The sequence below is a fragment of the Phalacrocorax aristotelis genome, chromosome 8, assembly GCF_949628215.1.
Source record: "Phalacrocorax aristotelis chromosome 8, bGulAri2.1, whole genome shotgun sequence".
NCBI classification, from domain to species: Eukaryota; Metazoa; Chordata; class Aves; order Suliformes; family Phalacrocoracidae; genus Phalacrocorax; species Phalacrocorax aristotelis.
In genome coordinates this window covers 44,507,231-44,521,667 of record NC_134283.1, presented here as the reverse complement: position 1 = coordinate 44,521,667, position 14,437 = coordinate 44,507,231, and the positions used below count along the sequence as shown (strand labels likewise).

The following is a 14,437-nucleotide window of genomic DNA, read 5'->3' as shown; positions in this document are numbered from 1 at the left end:
CAGTTCCAGCCATCTCCATCATCACTAGCCCCACAGAGGCTTGCAGCGTCCAGGCACATTACATCGTACATCGATAAAGGAAGGGTTTAAACTTCAGCATATTCTATTGATAAAAGCAGATGTAGGTGATAAACAGTAACTTATGAATGTGCATTAAAGCAGGTGGGTAAGACAATAACTAATCAGTAGAAGAAAAGTTATTATTATTAAACGAGAAGGCAGGGCTGGGCCTCTTGGCTTTCGTGGGCGGTGAGTTGACCTGCTCTGCTCCGCAAAGGCATCTCCTCGGCGGCAGAAAGCGCACGTCGAGGTGAGCGCCGAGCAGACAGCAGCGGCTGCAGCGGCGTGCTGGGCCGAGTGGCGCGGTGTAAAGGAGCTGGCAGGCACGCCGCTGCTCCGATGACATTAAATAGCCAGTAATGTAACCTTTCCACTCTCTGGCCTGTCTGAGAGCCATTATCTTTTATTGCCCTCTGGAAATCATTAACCCTCTCTCCAAAAGTCTATGCAGACAGAAGCAGGATAAATAGAGACTGGTAGCACTCAATTTTCTCCAGATTAAAACTAAATTCAGTTTTCAGACTTCAAGCGCAGTCACTCTCAAAAGTGAAATTGTGTGGTTGGCGTTCACCCAGAGCTGCTTAATAACTCCTACTATATGCAAAAATCACAATTAGCCTGAGCAGCCACGGAGACCTGGGTGCAGGTGCACGTGGCCTCCCGCCCCGTTTGCCTGCAGGACCTGCTGCCAGCCACGGCGGGACGTGGACCCCTGCGGACACACGTTCCTGCAGCGGCTCACGGGGGTTTTGCCCAGACACGCATGGACGGCCACAGCCAAATTTATGCCTTTATTGCGCCTTTATTAAAGGCACATTGACATCACCTTAAAACCAATGTCACGCTTCCAGAAAAGCAACATCAGTTCAGCCCTTCCCATCAGTGGGTATCACTGGCTCCATAACAACATGAGGGTAATCAGCAGGCTGCCCAAGCCCACGCGCCGGCGGCTGGCAGGACCCCACAGCCTGTCTCCCCCACCCCAGCCTCGGTAGTCCCACAGCATCGTGGCTCAGCGGAATTCGGGCAGGGTGAAACTCATGACCCTTTTAGCACCTTTAACTTCCATACCACAAGGTATAGCCCACATTCCCAGGAAGGAACGATGCCATTTTTTAAGCTTGCAGAAACGCTGCACGCCGCAGGATGTGGGGGCCACCATATTTCAGTAAGCCCGCGGGTAAGGGCTTTAGGCAGGCAGAATACAGCTCTGCCTTTTAACAGATACTCTGGGAAACCCAGAGAAAAGAACGCACAGACTCAAAATTTGTCACCTCCGGATTTCCCCGTTCTGCACCTTCCACCATCAGAAGAGGCAAAGGCAAACGCTGTTTGATCTCTAGAGCCAGGAGCAGGCGAAGCTGCTGAGTCGCACCCAGGCGACAGCAGACACCTCTGATTCACACAGCGCTGCTGCCTTATGAGAACCTCCAATTTAAGACCATCCCTTTCCTGTAAACGGGCAGCAGAACTGGTTTTGCAGCCCTTGGGTCATGTTAATTTGCTGATGGAAAACAAGGTGCTTGTAAGGGAGAGCAAGCAAGTGAGCCTTATTCAGCTTAGTCACGGGGTTAATTGTACACCAGAGGAACACAACTTAAGCTGTATAACTAGCGTAGAACTTCCTAAAGTAGGGTTCCATAAAACAAGAGCCTCTCACCCACGAAACCGTAGCCTTCTCCCCAACAGCAGGTGTCTCACTCCCAAGAGCTAGTAGAGGTACAGAGAGAATCTGCCCTGAGGCTTTTCACCATGTAAGGTCTATATAAAGTCACATGAGGTGTTCCCCCTTTCTCCAAAAGGACACAGTCTCAGCTGGGAGAGACTTATTTGGGCTCTTAAACATAGCATCATAAGGATAACTTTGCTAAATATTTTATATTTAATTTATTTTTAAACTTAATTTTTTAAAAATAAAAATTTATTCATTGAATTCATTTAATATTTAGCGTATATTTTGCTAAAACAAATGCAAAGGCTCAATAAGGCAAAGGGGACTGACCCCAGCTCCTCTGAAGTCACTGAGCACTTTTACCGACAGCTTAATTGCTCCTCAGGTGAGGAAACCCCACCTCTCCCTGTAGATTTGCCTTTAGCAAGCAAAGGAAACAGCTACGAGCGTTATGATGGACAAATGTGTGTGCTCCTGATCAGGGAAAACTCAAATGCAATCCATGCTGGGGGCTTAATGGGACATTGCATACAGAAAATAATAAGACCGTGCTGTGCTGAAGGTTTCTCAGTTGTTTTCCCAGCCATGGGAAGCGGACAGACGCCTCCGTGGCCATGCAAGGATGGCTGTGCTGGAGGAGGAATAGATTTTATATTGAAGAATTAGCGGGGATTGACAGGCTCATTAGCAGAGTAATTTAATGTGCTCATGAATGCAACGTCTATGCTACACGACGTGAACTGGGCAGCGAAGCGGCGGTTACCGGAGTTCTGTATCACGATGAAGTCATCTCGAAGCGGCGGCTGGATTGCATCTATGTAAACAGAGCTTCCTTTGTGTGGCCTCTGCTACTGACCCGGCAGGAAGATATGGCAGAAGGCAATCCCACAAAGGCAGCCGACGGCTCTGCTCTGCTGGACCTCTGCAAACCGTGGCCTTGGCGGCAGCGCCTGGCCTGGCCAGTAATAGCACAGTAACGAACTGGAGGCATTTTTATTAATCCGCTGAAGGATGGCTGCGCAGCGAGCGTATCTGAGCTAGAGGGGGAAGAACCTGCTCTTCCGTTCCTCAACCACAGCGCGCCAGTGAGGCCATACAGCGCTTGACATCTCCTCGGCCTGTTTCTTCCATCAAATCTGCTTGCATTTTCTCCACCAGACCTGGCCCGCTTCTGCAAACCGCTCTTCTGCATCTCACTTCTACAAGCAACCCCCCCCTTCCAGGCTCCCTCCTGCCTCCCAGACGGCAAAGCTCTGCCTGCAGTTGGCGTCCAGCGGTTCCCACACGATGCTCCATAGCGCCTAGACTGAAAAGCCTGGAGCATTTAAAAGAAAAAAGTCTGTATTTGCTTTTTTTAAGCTATTGTAGCTGGGCTGGCTGCAGGATGGGGCTGTATTTGGCAGATGTCCGTGGCTGCTGTGAAGCGCTCGGCGTGGCTGCCCCAGCAGCTTGCCTTCCTCCGCAGCAGCTCAAGATGAGACAGGAAAGGGTGGGATGGGTGTCAGCTCTAGAACAAGCTGTGACAAACATGAGGCAGGAGACTGAAACTCCTGAGGTACCAGAGATGCAGAAAAGGCGACTGCACACCTCCTGGGCCACGACGGAAAGGAAAGGAAGCCCCACAGATCTACCCGGCACGTTATGGGTCGCAGAGGGGCACAGATCCAAAACCAGTTGTGTTTTTCATGCTTTTCTACATCTTTCTCTCCAGCCATGCTGCAGCCTACGTAAATGCTCTTTGCTGTCACACCATAGACCTGAACCTGACCTCTAGCCCTGGGGACAAACTCAACACAGGGGTGAAGCCAATGGCTTCTGTGCAAGGGTCCCAGGGCAGCTAGGAGATGTGGCTCCCACCCTGCAGCACAAAGCCACTGCTGGAGGCTGACTTCAGCTTCCAGAGGGGGAAAAAAAAAAAATAAAAAATGGGTAGAACCAAAACAGGACCAGGCTTTTCAAACTGGAGGCTGGCAGCTAGAGGTTTGGGCCCCAAGGGTAAGAAAGTCATTGTGGGCACAAGCTTGGCACGGGCTTACAGCGGATGGCAGACACTCCCTTGCGCCTGTCAAGACAGCACGGCTATTGTGGATATTGGGATTAAATAAGAACAGAGAAACACTCTGTTGAAGAGCGGCGATTGCAAGCTGCACTTCCAGCAGGCGAGAGAAAAGGAGATGAGTAAAATGAGGTGCAGAGAAGGGCAAAGAGACTGGCAGTGAACCACACGCTCTTCCAAGTGCTCAAGGTAAAGCTCTGGCACAGGATTTTGATCACAGATGGGTAGAATTGAACTCAGTGCATACATTTCTTCCTGACAGCTCTGATGGGACCAGCAGCTCTCTACCCTCAACCTGAGATCTTCTTCTAAGACCTCTCAGAGCTGCTCATCTTCTCCCAGGACTCCTCAGGATCTGGAAGCTCTTCAGAGCATCTGAGTCTTCCACAAGCAGCAAGTGTTGGAGTCTCCTAGCTGAGCTCCTCCTTCAAACCCTTCCTCCAGATGCAGATGTGGAGGCTACCACGAAGTGGTAGACGATGGTGGGTGTCTCCAAGGTCTGAGACCACACGGGCTGCATGACCACGGGGCCTCCTGGCTTGCATTTTGAGCATTGTCCAGTCTCTCTGCCTCCAAATCTCACCCCAGAAACCTCTACGTGCTTGTGCTGCACGGGCTCCACGTCCGCACCCTCACACCCTGCCCAGGCAGAAGGTAGCTGCTGCTCCCCTTGTCCTCTCTGCATGAGCAACCAGCACCTGCAAAGAGAGCCTGACAGGCTGCCAGACCCGTGTCCTTGGGGGTGATGCTGGGGTGGGCAGGAAGGGATCTATGTGTGCTCTGCAACTGTTTTAACCCATGCCTCGCTTCAGGCGCTCGGAGACTCCTTCCCATGGGAGCTGGCTCCAGCAACTACACCGGGGGAAGAAAAGAGAAGGCAGGAGGGAAGAGCGCACTGTGCTTGGTTCACATCGCCTTTTGAGCCGTGCCGATCTTGGCCGTGGCTGTTCCTCGTTGCTGCGGAGCGCGGACCATGTTCACCATCAGAGCAGCGTAAGGGAAGCATCACGGAGGTGATCACTTGTGTCTTGCCTTGAGCGGACGTTCCCCGCTGCCTTGGCAGAGAGGGCTGGCAGCCCGGAGCCTCGGACACCAGGGCAGCCCCCGACAGCCAGCAGCAAACCACCAGCACGAGCAGTAACTTGCAGAGACCCTCTGCCGAGCAAGGCAATCCAAGCAGAAAGACGGAGCCCAGCGAGACACGCAGCGACCCACATTGCTGCCCAGGACCGCCCCACGGCTTCCACCCAGCCTGCCAGGAGTTGCTCTGGGGCAGTTCCCCCAGCCAGCACCCAGGGCCACCCATACTTCTCATGGGTGCCACTGCCCTCTGCAGTCCCCAGAGAAACACGCAGCCGGGACGTCCCTCCGGCGTCTTCACCTCACACGGGCTTCCCTATGAAAGTCCCAGCCTGGAAGATAATTCATCTGAAGAAAATGCATTTATCCCGCAGTGGGAGCACTGGAAATGGCGCTGGGGGCAAGCGGGGGCTCTGACCCCCACCCCGTGCAGAGAAACACGCAGCCGGGACGTCCCTCCGGCGTCTTCACCTCACACGGGCTTCCCTATGAAAGTCCCAGCCTGGAAGATAATTCATCTGAAGAAAATGCATTTATCCCGCAGTGGGAGCACTGGAAATGGCGCTGGGGGCAAGCGGGGGCTCTGACCCCCACCCCGTGCATTGCACTGGCTGGGAACTCCCCAGCCGAGCTGCGGTTCTTACAGAAGGTGCTGAGGAATGGCAGAAGCCTAAGTAGAGAGTGTGTTATCCCACACTAATCCCTGCTCGCAGGAAACCTTCCCTCTCACAGCCGGTCCCGAGAATGCAGCTAAACGCACCCCAAGCACCCAAGAGCGGAGCCGTGGCCACGCGTTGCTTCGGTCACGTAGTTTAGGACACGCCTGACTCAGCACAGAAGTCTCAGTCTAAACTGGCTACTTTAGGCTGTGTTTATAGTCAGCAAAGACTCTGTCAGAGGAGTGTAACACACTTGGCTTGAGCTGGAAGTGGAAGCTGAAGCAGTCGAGACGAGGAGGCAGAGAGCAGTGCCAGGAGGGAATGCGCAGCAGCGGGCAACAGCTTCGGCAACTTGCGTAAAGGTCCTTGTTGAAGCTTTCTAGACCGCGGAGACCTGGCTGGGTCAGGATCAGGGCAGGGCAGAGGGCAGGGCAGTGACAGCTCAGAGGAGCCTGAACGTCTTCAGCCACCCATGGAGATGCATCGCTCCAGAGGCAGAGCGGGTGAGCCGTCAGGACGCCTCGAGTCCCTCCAGCTGGCTGCTGAGGGAGGGGGCCATGGCTGGGAGCTCCCAGGGAGCCACAGGAGATGGCGATCCTTCCCCAGTGCTGGGTTTTCCCCTTTTCCAGGCACTGGGATCACAAGGTCCCAGCCAAAAGCATCTCTCGGGCTCTCTGAGGCTTTAGGGAGTGTGGCATCAGGCAGACGCCAGACCCCTGCCTGCCTCGCTGGGTGCTGCCCCGAGCCTCGTCCTGCCCTGCGCCAGCTCTGTGATGGGGGATGCTGCCCCTGCACAAGCCCCTCTCCTTCTGCTTGGCGCTGGTGAACCCCCTGCAAACTAAACCCTGTCCCTGCCACCGCCGTGCCGTACCCCTGCTCTGCAGAGCAGAGCTCCGCACGCCCAGCGAGCTCCCTGGCTTTCTCCTCGCCCTGCGCCTGAGAAGACACACGCTCCCTGCAGTGCGGCTCAGAGCGAGGACCGGCCTTGCAAGCACTGCTCCGAGCCCCTGCTCCTCCCCGGGCTGCACGGAGAGACCAGGAGAAATCCCCAGGGAGCCTGCTGGCTGCAGGGGACCGGTTTTGGAGGTGTCCCGGGAAGCACCCTCGCTCCAGCCCAGCCTGGCACTCCTCCCCAGCCACCTCGCAGACTGCCAGCCAGGACAGACCTTGGTCTGAGCACGTTGGCCATGCCGGTGAGTGAGCAGCTATGGTTACAAATAACCATTTCTGCTTTGAAGGCTTTTCTTAGTAAGTCAGTCAGATTATTACATATAAAATCTACACCTTAATGCAAAAAGCGGAAATAGAGCCTCTTATTTTACATGTGCATTAGCACAAACGCTGAGCAGTATTTGCTTTGTAGCAGCAAATTAATCATAAAAGCAGTCTAGCATGTGGCTTGTTTGCAAAATGGAAAGCAGAAGATAAGAAAGGGCGTCTGGGCCACGGGCTCTGGCACCTGAGCACTTTTGACATAGCTCAGAGACTAACACCACCCAACGTCCCCCCGCCACCCCCAAGTGCTGAATGCATCTTTACAAGCTCTGATACTATTGCTTTTATAAACACAACGAGGGTAAGAAAGACAGCGAGGCTGGGCTGATTCCTGGGGGCGAACTGGAAGAAGGATGTTCTCTGGCAGAGCTGGAACTCAAATATCCACCACTGCCCCCCGACCCCAGCGCAGCGCAGAGCACTCAGCTCCCAGTACTATAAACTGGTGCCGATTTTCAAGACCCAATAAGCTGAAGTAGAGCCTGCGGGCCAAATCCACCCAACGTTTAGTTGCGTCAGAGCTCGTACAGTTTTACCAGCGATTAATTGGTATCTTCGGGCACAGAACCATAATGGATTCAAGCACTCTGGGAACAAGGTTTCAATAGAGAAATAACACGATCCCGGTGACAAACTTGAACTCTGAACACTGAAATCCCCCAGCTCGCATCATTACAAGACACTTGGGCAACATACACACGTCTCCGTTGTCCCCCGCCTCATCGCCTGCAGGAGATGTATGCTGTCCTCTGCATTGCTCAAGCCTGGCATTCTCTCTGGGCTGGTAAAACCCTGCTGTGGGGACGAACCGCATCGTCTCAGGTACACGTTGCCAGAATATTTATTACACAATTCCAGGGCTTGGCCTCGCGGTCTCATTTTTTGGGCCAAGACAGAGCAGTGACGGTGACGCTGCCATTCTAGTGACCAATCTACGCCACCTAATTTTCAAACGCCACCAACAAGCAGGTTACACATCCAAAGCTCAGCTCTCTCGCTGCCCCGAGCACTCAGCACTCCTGAAGGAGCAGCTCGTCGGCTGCTGCTCCTGCCTGCACCGTCGCCACCAACCACCTTGCTCGCAGGGTGGGCTCTGGAGACAGCCGCCGCCTCCAGCTGCTGTTCCCAGAGCTCCCTCCATCCCGGCTCCCGGCCGCAACGCACAAGCCTGAGACAGGGTTGTCAGAGCCACCTTCACTCAGCCACTGCCTGAAGCGTGTACCCGGCCCTGCAGCCTGGCTCCGGCTGTTTCGGTGCCTGCAGGGTAGCCGGGGCCAGGCGCATGCCTGGGGTCAGCACACGCCCTCCGTTTCAAAATAAGCGAACGTGAGCACATGGTGACACCCAGCCAGCAGCGCGAACATTGGCTCGACACAGACTGCCTTTCCACACACATCGTTGGCGGCGAAGTGAAGGGGCTCTTCTCCCCAACTGCAGCACCCATTTTTTAGCTTGCCCCAACCTCTGCCCTTTGCAGAAGAAGCAGAAGGGTGTTACTTGCTCTTCACTAACCTAGAGCTGGCCTGTAGGAAAGGTAAGTCCTGAGCGTGACCTGGTCTGTTTGACACGCTGAGGGCTCTGTTCTCAAAGGGAGAGCGGGCAGAGACCACAGATGTTGCTAGAGGAACAAACTGAATTTTGCCTGCCAAAGGCAAGGGTAAAGCCTGGGGCGCTGGGCTCCGGCAGCACCCTACCTGCAGGGGGACCCCATTCCCACTGGTCTCTATCCTCAGCGGCACCTAGGCTAGCTTTAGTCTAGCCTCAGCCTCACCCCCTTGTCCCAGCCCCCCAGTTCAGAGAGTTTCACACTGGTCCCGTCTAATCCACATTTATTTCCTCACCCTTTTAAAGTTCCTGACCTTGACCTATTCTTCCTGCTGTGGCACCACCAGCAGTGTTTACCAGAGCCTCAATTTATGCTTGACCTGATGTAGAACAGAAGGAAACTAAGCTTATCGGTTACTATAATTGGTGTAAATCAGCTTATATTTGGGCAACAGATCTTTACAAAATCTGTTCTCCATTTGCAAATGCAAATTCCTTGCTTGGAGCAGAGGGGGAGGCTGGGTGGGCAGCGCTGCTCCAAGGCAAGGTCTCAAGAACCACAGCCATCTGAGAGACAGGGGTCAATCCTTGCCTCCCTCTTGGCTGGAATAAAATAAATAAATACAGAAATGAAAGCCAAGCTGAGGCGGACATCCAGAATGGAAAATTTTCCGCTCAAACAGCTAAAGTTGGCAGAATTATAAGCAACTGGAAGCTTGAAAACAGGAACTTGCAGTGAGATAAACTGAATAACCCGAGCAACGGGCAGCGGTGCCCGGCTCACCGACAGCCCGTGGCAACCTGTTACCCTGGAACACACGCGCAACAGAAAACTCCCCAAACGATAACTTGAAGATCAGCCTTTCACAGGTGCCAACTTCAACAGGAGCTCCCAGCAGTCCGAAAATCAGGCCCTTGGGGTGGAGGGCGCCTGCGGGACCCCGGGAGCTGCCAGGCAGAGGCGGCGGGGATGGAAGAGACTTTATCACTGTCTTATCTGTCACACGGGCAGTTATTTCACAGCTGCCCACAACAGAGGAGGAGAGGACGGAGGAGCCAAGAAGGGCACCGGAGGCAGCAGCTCCTCTCCATCCCCCGCAGCGAAACCCTCCCCGCCGGGGGCTGGTACCTATAGATCCATAAGCGCTGCCTCCCGCCGGGATCGGCCCCGCTCTCCAGCCGCACCCGGCCCTTTCCCGGGGCACCCTGACCCTCCGCTCCCCCCGTCCCCAAAAACCCGAGCCCGCCGGGGATGCTCGGGGACCGGGGAAAGGCGCAGCTTACCTCCGGCTGCCAAGGGGATGCTCCGGGGGCTGATGCTCCGAGGGATGGGATGCTCCAGCAGGGATATTCCGGGGTGATGCTCCGGGGGGGGAGACGTTCCAAGGTCATGCTCCGGGGGTGGGGGGATGCTCCGGAGGGGGATGCTTCGGAGGAAGATGCTCCGGGGGGGGCGATGCTCCGGAGGGGGATGCTCCGGAGGGGGATACTCCGGAGGGGGATACTCCGGAGGGGGATGCTCCGAGTGCCGGCCGAGCACCCGCCGCCCCCGGCCCAGCCGTGGCCCCACTCCGCAGTGACACCGCGCTGCGCTTTCGCTTTCCCTTTCCCTTTCCCCGCGGAGGAGGGGCGGCCCCGGCTACCGGCCGCCCTCCGGGGAAGGGGCTGGGGGTGATGGGGGGGGGGGGGCACCCAGCGGCGGGGCGGGGGCAGCCCGGGGGGAGCCCCCAGGGTGACCCGGCTGGGAGCCGGGGGCACGGAAGGTCGGCGGTCAAAGCAACTCCTCACTCACACGTTACAAAGTGAGTTTATTTCTTCCCGAGCTGCCCCAAGGCGATGAGCCCCATCCGTTGCAGCCCCAAGGCAAAGCCCTGCCTTGGCTCTTCACCGGGGAGATCAGAACCCCTGCAGATGTGGCACAGCTGGCCCCTGCCAGGTGATTCACTGCTTGGGACAGGAGGAAGAGATGCTTGGGATGCAGAGAGCGCCTTCCTTCAAGGGAAAGCAGCAGCCTCGTAACAGAGGAGTGTTCCTCCTGGCCAACCCCTCTCCACAGTTGCAAGCCGGAGCTGTATGAGCTCTGGTAGCTTGGAAAAAGCCATCAGAGCCAGAAGACTTCTCACAGCTAAGGGCAATTCGTGAATGAATGAAAAGAAAATTAACTTGGTTCATCCCAGGGTCAAAGAACCCTCTGGATAACCACAATTAAGACACCTGAGGAAGCCTCACTTCCAGCAAGGAGCTGACAAAGAGCCTCCCCACACAGCCACCGCCAAGGGGAGAAGGGCTGGGCCTTTCATAATCAATTATCAGGACAAGGAACCTCCTCCTCAGCTGTTTTGCTTCAGTCCTCCTGCACAGCTGCACGCTCATGTAACGACCACACACCTTACAGCTATTTTCTTCAGGAATTTAACCAGTTACCTGGTGCTCTTGGGCATTTCCTGCTTATCACCCTTATTATTTACCTTGCCTCGAGGTAAAGCTAATACAGGAGCTCGCAGCAGGTGTAGCTGCAGTTTTTCAGAAGGCAGGTGATGGAGGTAAGGTCTGCTAGGGTACCAGGTCAAAGATGTATGTGCAGAAAAACTGCCCCCCTACAGCAACGGACATCCACCCCCAGCAACTGCCCAGGCTCAGCAGGGTGCAGTCTCTGGTTTTGGGGTTTTTTTTCTTCTTCTCAGAAGCACTTGTTTCCACGCAGGGGTTTGCAGAATGCCGCTCACAGGCCCCACACAGAAGAATGATTCCAAATCTAAGAAGCACCTCAGCACACGAGCTGCTAGCAGCACTAAGGATTTTACATTTTTAAAAGGTTTTTTTTTTTTCGTTTTTCACGAGGGAGGGGAATGCCAAGGGGAGGGCTCAGCCTTGGATCCCGGGCAGCAAGGCGTGATTGCAGGAGGGCTGCCGGCAGCTCTCCTCCCGGCTGGCGTGCACCCCGGGGCCTGCAGGACTGCGGCCATTTGGGTGTACGCAGTAAGACCAAGGATCCAGCGTACAAGCAGCCCAAGAGCTATCAGATCGGCTGTTAAACAGCGAAACCTCTCGCTAACACTGTGTCAAAGAGGCTCTAGCGTGTATTTCTAAAATCTGTCACAACTGGGTTAAATGAAGTTTGGTATTTGATGAAGCAGCAATACCTTGCCCTCCTCAAATGATTTAGAAACTTGCAGAATGGCGATCCTTATTTTGCAGGTGGAAAAATTGATCTGTGGGAAATATGAGCAGCTTCCCAAGGAAACATTCCCGAAGCCTCCAGTCCCAGTGGGGCGTCCCATGGACTACACAGGTTTCCAAGAAGAGCTTAAGTGACCTGGGAATCCAAGGCACTGCTTTACAAGTGGCTTGTTACCTGCATTCTAGCTACTGGGGGGACTTACCGAACCTTCAGATACCTAAATCATAATTGAAACATGGGTCATGGGACCCACTCACCCAGTCAGGCTGCCAATCGCCTCGGCAATACCAGGAGGTGCACGCGTCAGGGCCGGCTTTACAAAGCACAAGTGCCGGGACTAAAGTTTCAGCCCGAGCCAAGATCTGTTCTTGGCTGCCAGAAGATCTCCTGGTGACACCTGGTGCACAGCTGAGACTTCTGCACCTCTGCAAGACTCTCAACTTTTGTGCTTGATGGAACTGAAGGGGGAAAACAGGGAACTTGGAATCATTTAGATTGATGGATGCAGAGAGAAGGAAGTGTGTGTATTTTGTGATATATTATTCATAAATGCCGTAAAAGACCTGGAGTCCTGCTTTACCCGAGTCATGGTTCTGGGCTTCTCCAGATATACAAGAGCAAAGCATGCTCGTCCTGCTGCTATCACAGCTGCTCAGGACAGCCTCTCCTCACAGGAGAGCCACACAGCCGTGACCGTGCATCCCATCGTGCAGAGGTGCTTGTGACCCCTCTGAAATAAGTCAGATCTCTTCTACCACGGCGGAGCTTTGCCTTAAAAGTATCCATTTCTCTTCACATCTCAGGATTGCCACACTACAAACCTCTGCACAGCTTTGTTTATTTTAAAGGGAAAAAAAAATCCAAACCCAAGCCAAAAAATAAATGAACCCACCACGAAGCTTTCACACGTTGCCACGGGGGGAATCTCATCCCCTGCGCTGCCCCGGGGCAAACGCTGCTGCACCAAGCGCCGGTCCTGGGGAGGAACGCCTGCCCTCACCTCCCAGCCCTGGTGGTCCTTTCAGACAAGGGTGGGTCTCTTGAAAGGGTTCTCCTCTCTTTCTGCTGGGCCTTGCCTCCATCCCTCCCTGAAGGATTCGAATTAGCAACGCCGGCTACCGACAGCACGGGTTTATTTGTAGACGGTCAGCCAAGCATTTAGTTCTGTAAACATCTTAAGTAAATTCCTGCTGCCCCATTATCTCATCTGCATACTTCCTTACTGGTTTGCTGCATTCACTTAAAAGGAAGTAAGAAACATACAAGAGGAACAGAAGTGGCCCAGGTTTTAAGGACAGTTAGTGGAGGTTGGTCCAAACACAGAGGAGCTATTTCTTCACAAGACTGGCGACGATTTTTACAGATAAACCAGAAACTGCGTGTATCATGTACAAGATGGGCTAAATGCTGATCACAGAGAGAAAAAACCAGGCGATGATAGGCAGAGTCCCTAACTTCTTCAACCTCCTAGCGTTATCAAACTCAGCTGACCTTGCCGGTGGTACTTCTGCTTCTCTACGAGCACAGAGCTTAACGTAGCACATGCGGGGGAACTCCACAAAACCCCAGAGACTGAATCTAGCGACCATGTTCACACGGCTTGCTGTCACGGGCCACGTGAAGACTCCTATACAGTTTTCCTACAGACATTTAAGTAGCATCTTTGAGAAACCCCAAGCAATTTTTCAGTAACCTGCCATCGCTAAATCCGTGTTGCACTACCGGTTCTCTGTGTTGCTGACATTTGGAAGATGCTCCACACGAACAGGAGCCACGAGACGACCTTTCAGCAGACGATTCTGCTGACCGGCAGCCTCTCCGCAGGGAGGAGAGGAAGGAAGCGCCCACACCGCTGCGCCGGCACCCACCTCCCATCCACCTCTTGCATGGGCAGCAGGCACAGACAGGGCTCCGGTTACTAAGACCACCTCTTTGCTTAGAACAAATAATTTTTTAAAAAAAATTATGGAAAAAATACAAGGTGAAGGGTAAAGCCTACAAGACCGCAAACAAACAAAAGGAGCTCTGTTACACAAATAACACGGGAAAACATGAAGATGTAAAAAAGAAATTGTGAGAATGCTTCACTTTAAGATGATTCCAGATATGATTTTAATCTGAATTTTACAAATAACAAGCATTTTTCTATAAAAAAACCTAGGGTAAGAATCAATTTAGTTACAGATAGGAATATTTACATTCTTAGAAGAAATTTCTATATCTTCCTATATACAAGGCTGTGGCCATTACTAGCTTAAAGTACCCCCACAGGCATCTGTACGCAAGGCAGTGTGGTGTCTGAGCCGAGTCTGTGTTTTAAGAAAACCGTTTACAACTGCCAAGATTAAGGTTCTATTCTACAATAGCTGAAATCTGGGTTTATTCGCAGAGACAGTCCCATCAGCTTCCCAACGTGCCCCTGGAGGGCACTAAAAAGAAGAGCCCCTCTGGGTGGGATTATAAAATGGAACTGGCTGTAAAGCAGAGATGGGTTTAACTCACGTTAATCTCAAATTCCATGAGATCAGCGATACAGTATTAGCGTCATCGTGTCTCCAAGTGAAAGTCCGCTGAAGAGAACGGTATTTTTACAACATAGTCAGGTGCTCAGTGAAATGTTCTCCAACGCCCCTCTCGCGGGCAGCACGCTGCAGGCGGTTGTGTGTACAGCTACGAAGGGGTTGGGCGATGAAAAGGCTATGATTAAGTGTTCAAAACCTGATCCTTGCTTGACTCGCTGCAGTCCCATTCCCTGGGCAAAGCACCACCTCCCTGGGCCACCTTCTTCCAAATGGTAACTTGGAAACGCGGGAGGTGTTCACGCCTCTTAACAAGAAGAGTGTCAGAAGTCACCCGGAGTTGCCTGCTTCTGAACGGTGAAATACTATGTGATGTCCTGTGAGCACGAC

At 53.4% G+C, this 14,437-nt stretch overlaps 1 long non-coding RNA gene across 1 annotated transcript in view; it reads right to left on the bottom strand.

Moving 5' to 3' along the window:
* LOC142061626 (uncharacterized) overlaps window positions 1-9,965 on the bottom strand; it is a 29,085-nt gene extending 19,120 nt beyond the window's left edge. The window contains exon 1 of the long non-coding RNA XR_012662175.1: window positions 9,632-9,965. This is a non-coding gene — a long non-coding RNA (uncharacterized LOC142061626). The remainder of the gene's footprint in view (window positions 1-9,631) is intronic.
* Between the last annotated feature and the right edge of the window lie 4,472 nt (window positions 9,966-14,437).